This window comes from Tachypleus tridentatus, chromosome 9 (assembly GCF_004210375.1).
Source record: "Tachypleus tridentatus isolate NWPU-2018 chromosome 9, ASM421037v1, whole genome shotgun sequence".
Classification (NCBI taxonomy): Eukaryota; Metazoa; Arthropoda; class Merostomata; order Xiphosura; family Limulidae; genus Tachypleus; species Tachypleus tridentatus.
Genome location: NC_134833.1, coordinates 36,900,246 through 36,907,536, shown reverse-complemented (window position 1 = coordinate 36,907,536; position 7,291 = coordinate 36,900,246). Strand labels below are relative to the sequence as shown.

Here is a 7,291-nt window from a genome sequence, read left to right as displayed (position 1 = left end):
ACAAGTGTGTAATTTATATAACGAATTTAAACAGAAACAAAATTTATGTTCACTTTAGCTTATAATTCAATCATTAAATAATTGGTTACATCTTGTAAAATGATAAAACTTCATTTTGTGATCTAAAGCATACAGTATTTGAGCTAAATTCAAATTCAATCTATATTTCACTGTGTACAAAAGCATCACGGGAAATAATCTATATTTCAAGTACTGGAGCGACACTTCCTCTGCACATGAAGTGAGAAGCCAGTACTTCTTTGAGCCTCTTTAGGGCTACACCATTGGAAGGGAGAGAAGCGTTCTATACTATGTTTTAAATATTGTAATTCAGATGTTTTCTATTATTTGATACAAAAAGATTTGGCGTATTATGATAACAATAATTTAACGCCTAGGAATTTCTTTTGTGACTGGACATGTGACGTCTAGAATGTTCTAGACTCTTGAATAGAAGTTGTACAAACATACCAGACAGTTGACGAGTAAATCAGTTAGTTGGCTAGTTTATTGCTGTGGATTTTTGTTGAGTTTGTGTCTATCGATTGATAAATTGTTAAACTTTTAATTGAACAAATAAAACACTTTTCTTTTCGTTAAATAGGTTGTATTTTACTTTATTTTCCCCTTATGATAAAAAAGAGCCACCATAACGATAGACACCATTGCAAAACTTGTAAAAAATACTTAGGTTTTGTTATGGAATAACAAAAGTATAGGTATAGTGTTTCGAGTTATATTTATTTTTCAATGTTTAATTTTAGAAATAACAAAATCTTTTACAATAGCATTTCAAGATATAAAATTATTGCGAGTATCTTTTCATGTTTATTGGAAACCTGTATTACAATTTGAAGCATTTGAAAAATAAATTCAGTAATAAATAAACAATAAAGAATAATCTTCAACGGACAATTTTCGAAAAGTATATGGCCCGGCATGGTCAGGTGATTAAGGCGCTCGACTCGTAATTCGAGGGTCACATAATCTGTGGGGACGTTATAATGTTTGGTCAATCCCACTATTCGTTGATAAAAGAGTAGCTCAAGAGTTGGCGGTGGGTGGTGATGACTAGCTGCCTTCCCTCTAGTCTTACACTGCTAAATTAGGGACGGCTAGCGCAGACAGCTCTCCAGTAGCCTTGTGCGAAATTCGAAACACCCAAACTTCTGAAAAATATGATACTCGTTGGAATTTGCAAAATGAATAATTATTAGCGACACCTATTGTTTACTTTAAAATATATATTTTGCTACTTTTTACTTTTATTTATTAATATCTAACATCTTAACCTACCGTTGAGACATTTATATAAAATATTATAATATTGTAAAGATATATGCGTATGTATATTTATAAACATATATCTATATAAATAGTTAATATTATATATTGTTTACGAAACTGCCATGAGGGAGCGCTAGTAATGACCTTCAGCTTCAGTCGCACAAGTGGTTCTAGAGGTATGGTAAAATGTTTTGCACGTTTTGTTTAGACAGTTTGAAAATATGTATGCATAACCAGAATTTCTATTCATCACTCTTTGGCAACTAAGTGAGAAATATCTCATTGTATACGGATGAATATATTATTTAGGTAAAACACTGTAAAACTTAAATTTCTGTCAAAGAAACTTCCAAACATTAATATTATGATAAACATGATATACATGAAATAAATTGATAATTGTTTTATTTGTGCCTATGTATAATTATTTGTACGTGTCTCCCGACTTTTTTCAATACGGACCACAAATACTTTGATTAGTGGCCAAGTGTACCTTAATTATTATTTATACAATTTGTAAAAAAAATGTTTTATTGTGTTCTTGAATTTTATTAAAAATGCACTTCTTACAGAAATAAACAGACATCTGTTCATTTGGTTGAATTTGATTTTTAACATATCTTTTTATTCAGTACTTTCTCAGGTGCTCATCGGTGATACAGCGGTAAATCTGAGGGCTTATAATGTTAAAAACTGAGTTTCGATATCCATGGTGAACACAGCACAGATAGTCCATTGTGTAGCTTCGCACATAACCACAAACAATCTTAGGTAAGCTGGTATAAAACTTTATGCACAATTAATATTTGTAAGTCTTACAAGCCTGTAATGAACTTTGATTTTTGGATTTTTATCATTCCTGATGTTATGGCGTCATAACAAGTAATCCTATTGATAAATTTGGTTAGTCGTATTTATTCATCAAATGAATGAGAAGTTATTATAGTTTATTTATAAACAATGCTATATTTAACCTTTTTGCTACGGGTCACGGTCAAAGGCCGTGCCATCACGTTTGTTGACTTGCATTCAAAACTTTATTTAACTAGTATTTTAAGAATTTATGTCAATAAGTTTAGGCCTTCCAGTGGCTTAGCGGTATGTCTGCGGACTTACAACGCTAAAAACCGGGTTTCGATACCAGTGGTGGGCAGAGCACAGACAGCCCATTGTGCAGCTTTGTACTTAATTCAAAACAACAAGTTTAGAATCATATTGTGGATTATAATTCAAACTTTAATATTATATCTGAATTAATTTCTTGATTTAAAATTAAATATTAAAAGAATACATCTAAATACAGAGTTTAGTGAGTCACATGGTATGTTAAATGCATCATTGTTTAAAATTAAATGTTTGCGATGTCAAAATACTAAGTCTCTCGTTTTGTACAAATTAGGAACACAAATTACTATTATTATCAAGCTAGAATATAAAATAAGAACCTCATATATTTTTATTTTGCTGAGATATGGCTCATGTACTGAATCAAACATGGTGGCCCCGCTCACATCTTTCCGTTTTATGAAAACAATATCTTGTATACTCTTACTTCAATATATGACATGTGAATAAACAATCAACAGCTTAGAATGTCCCCTAGTGTTTTTTCAATAAATTCATGGCTATCTTTATCTTAAAAACAAATACATAAGAGTATGCGAAAATAATATGAACTTTGTAGCTATATTAAAAATGTATGTAAAATTTATTTTTTATGCCCAGTGTATTCTCTGATAAAGAAGAAAAACTATTATCTTATGTTATCCTAAATTATTTGTGTGTTTGCACTACTAGTGTGAAGATTATATATATATAGGGCTCTTGGTGGACATGGCCCATGGCCCAAACAATTTTTCCCTAGACTGGGTGCACCATAGGCAGTTACTTTATACACTTTAGCCTTACTGTTGTCAAAAGTTATCGATTGTCCATAAAATAAACTGTTGATTTTATCATAGGTAGTAGTAAGAAACGGGAGGTCATACTGCTCAGGTTCTAAATGACATAGTGTGAAATAATTAGCATTTACTTTAGCCGAAGTAATAACCATTGTTGTCTTCTACTAAATAACTCCTCTTAAGCAAGACATCCTTAGCTCAGAAGAGTTTATTTGTTTGATTTTGAGTTTCGCGCAAAGATACACGTGTGTTATCTGCGCTAGCCGTCCCTAATCTTATAGTGTAAGACTAGAGGGAAAGCAGCTAGTCATCATCAACCATTGCCAATTCTTGGGCTACTCTTTTGCCAACGAACAGTGAAATTCACCGTAACATTATAACGCCCCACAGTTGAAATGGCGAGTATGTTTGGGAGGAAGGAGATTCGAACCCGCGGCTCTGAGGTTGCGAGTCGAGCGTCCTAACCATCTAGCCATGCCATAATAGTTCTGAAAAGTAACAGTTACATTTAAAAAAAGAAAATATAGATAGTTAATTGAAATTTGGTTATAAGATCAGTTTAGGCATATTTTTAATCTAAATTATAGTACAATTAGTTACAGGAGTTGTGATTATAAAAACTTTGTTCTGTATATAAAAATAATGCACGCTGAAATAAAAATAGCTGAATAGTCAAAGGCAAAAAATGTAAAAAATATTACTCAAAGATAACATAAGAAACAGAAGTGATGTTTCTACAGTAACACAAAATAGTTACATTAAATTTATACTGCAGTCATTTTCATCTGAATTTTATATTTAACTGTTTTAATTGTATTTTGAGTTTCACAAGTTCAAATTATTTTAGTTCTGGAGGATTTTAATAGCAGTAATTTGGATATCAAATTGTATTCTCTTACTGACACAAATTTTTATATCTAAAACTCTCCAATAAATATTCGTCCAACAGAAGCAGTGAATGAGGTGAGTGAGCGTTTCCAACTTAATATCAAGCTGTTGACAACTAAATTGCAAATAGGGTTCACAATGCAGTTGCTTAAACGCAAAACTGTAGCACAGAAAACCAGCATCACTAAAAGTGAATGACTCGTTTCGCTGTCTTCTTAAAATAACTGTTGTTTTAACATTGCTTAAAGAGCTTCTCCAGCCTGCTAAGCTGTCTCTAGTGGCTGAAGTTGTCATTTAGGAAAATAACGAATAGTGAGACTTCAGCATGTTTTAACTTTTATGTATAGTTTAGTAAACCTGGGTTTCAAATGTTTTATAGTCGTTGACATATATTTTTATATTTGTTAACTGTAGTACCTGAAGAAAATGGTTTACATATGGTGGATGATATTAATTTGTTTCTGCAGCCGGTGACTTTTGTTTGTTTTGTCTATATATATATATATATATATTGATGCTTTGGTATTATGAAGTGTAATGATTCAGGTACCATCTGCAACCAACTAGAAGTTCAGTCAGTATAAAGTAAGGCTTGGGTCTATTTAAGAACTATTTTTTGTCGTACTTGTTAATTTCAATCGCCAGAAAACACACGATAGTTTGGCATGGATCAAGTACAAAAACACGTTTGTTTACCGTTTCAGGTGTTATTGGGAAAGGAACGTATGCATGAACTCACGGTGTTATTCCTGTAACCCACATAACAACAACTGTAGCGAGCAAAATACCCGGCTGTAATGTGAAATAGTAGACAGATGTGAAATGTTCAAATCCACAATGTCCACGTAATGCTGTCACCAGAAGAGCCTCAGTCGTTAGTATCTTCAGAACTACTACTCTACCTGGCGAGTCAATTATGTCATCTTGAAATTGTCCAGAAATTTATGTAAGTGTTGGGATAACGATGCCGCATTTTTTTTTATATTTAGGCATTTCTGTTGGTCAGTTTTGTAAATCAAGAGTACGAATATTAGGTGTCACATTATTATGAATGTTAGAGTATATGAGATGCCATAGTTACGCGTACTGAGTTTTCAGCACTCGTGACATTCTTACCGTCCTCACGCTAGAAGTGAAGGTAGGTATAACATTCCTTTTTATTTATAACATATAATTCACTGTGCAAATATTAGGTGATACGTGTACGTGCTCGAAGTTAAAGTCAAGTTTTGATTTTTGGCAGAAAGTGATACAAGACCTCGAATATGCACACCATAGTAACAAACAAATTACAAAAATCTGTATGTTGACTTTCTTAAAGTTCTGAAATTACCAAAAATACAACTTACTGTTTTCTTTCTCAGTACGTTATTGTGTTTTGCATTGTAGGACTAAAAATTGACCCTCATGAAGACCCATCCTATGAATTTTGACTAAACAGTCTGAAAATCAGTCCTTAGTTATTAGTGTGAACTATTATTATAAAGAAATATTAGCATAACATGCATTTATCACTCACATGTGAATTATGCCTCTGGTCATTTAGCCTATGGATGTGAATGAAAATTCGACAGAGGCTGTTTTACATTTTTGGAGTTCATAGCATTAATGTGGTGGCTATTATAAACAAGAAGGGTAGCCCAGTATAAATGTTGCATACTTTAAAAAAAACAACATCTAAGGGACTCTTCAGCTGCCCCTCTTTAAGAGCTGTTAACAGAACATGTTTAGTGTTAGAACTACTTAACAGAACACATCTTCCAACAGCATCTAACACACGCTTTTTGTGAACGAAACCTTTTGAGAATACACTTAATTTCATTTGATTAGTTCCTAGCTCTAGTCCCGGCATGGCCAGGTGGTTATGTCAATCGACCCGTAATCAAGGGTCGCGGGTTCGAATCCCCGTCACACCAAACATGCTCATCCTTTCAGCCGTGGAGGCATTACAATGTGAGGTCAATCCCACTATTCGTTGATAAAAGAGTAGCCCAAGAGTTGGCGATGGTGATGACTATCTGTCTTCCGTCTAGTCTTACACTGCTAAATTAGGGACGGCTAGCACAGATAGCCCTTTTGTAGCTTTGTGCCAAATTCAAAACAAACCACACCCTTCTTCAAATAATGTGTTAACCTGTTTAGCATACATTAATTAGTAAGTTGACATAAACCGCACTAGCATGAAAGGTCGTAGTTAGGATGATGCTCCTATATCGTGTGGCACTAATGGAGCCATTCTATGGTATGTAGAGGTTGATGCATAAACCAGTACTTATTCCTGCTCACATCATACTTACGCCATTGCTATTATGAAAATGAGGTTGGGCCCATCTCCTAGTTCTTTCCAAATGAATACGCGACTGTTATCAGTCTGTTAGAAAAAAAGGATATAATCTTCTTTATGGATCCTTGGGGCCAATGCAGGTTTGCTTTATTGTGTCCAGCTATAAATAGAATGCAATTTTCTTGCTAGTCTAGAAAAAAGAAAATGAAACAGCCGTATGATATGTATAACTTGTAAACTGACAGAGTGATGACCTTTAATAACTTGTAAACTGACACAAGATGACCTTTAATTGGATACAGTTGTTGTGAAATCACCGAAAGGACAGCAGATTTAACAATGCTAAAATAAGGGGTTCGATTTCCTTCAGTGGCCACAGCAAATAGCTTGATATGACTTTGTTGTAGCAAAGCAGCACGCGGAATTTTGTGAATCAACAGATTGGTGTTAGCTGCTCGTGTTTTAAACAAGTATTTGAGCAATTTTAACATCAGTTTGTAGATAGCTCCATATCCCCTTAATAACTCTATAAAACTACTAAGGTTGGGACGTGTACGTATATTAATAACATAAATGTATTAAACAGTGGCGGATCCAGAGTTGATTGACAAGGGGGGGACCCAACAACAGGACGCAAAGAGCCCGCAGGCGCTCATGATGGGGTTCGGGGGGTTACATTGGATTCACTGGCCTTCCCTCCTCTCTGTTCAATATACGTTTGCATACGGCTGAAGGAACTGAAATACCAAATGAATGAAACCAAAGATGGGGATGATGAATCTCCAAATACATAAAAAGGATATTTGCACATAAAATTTTTCATTGTTATCAAAAAGAAGGGAACCAGTATCTTCCACTGTTAAATGAAAAAGACAAAATTTAATAGTACACAATAAATATTTTACAATGGGACAGAGGACATTGTATCCAA

General features: G+C 33.8%; 1 protein-coding gene across 6 annotated transcripts in view; it reads left to right on the top strand.

The window, feature by feature from the left end:
• The first annotated feature begins 1,351 nt into the window (after nt 1-1,351).
• LOC143225069 (uncharacterized) overlaps nt 1,352-7,291 on the top strand; it is a 22,872-nt gene continuing 16,932 nt past the window's right edge. For 4 of the 6 annotated variants that reach the window (XR_013013596.1, XM_076453773.1, XM_076453774.1 and 1 more), the window contains exons 1-3: nt 1,352-1,463; nt 1,920-2,058; nt 4,781-5,022. The gene's annotated coding sequence lies outside the window, so the exon portion shown is untranslated. Of the gene's footprint in view, nt 1,597-1,919; nt 2,059-4,780; nt 5,023-7,291 lie in introns of all 6 variants that reach the window. The other 2 variants (XM_076453770.1, XM_076453771.1) reach the window with 2 other exon arrangements.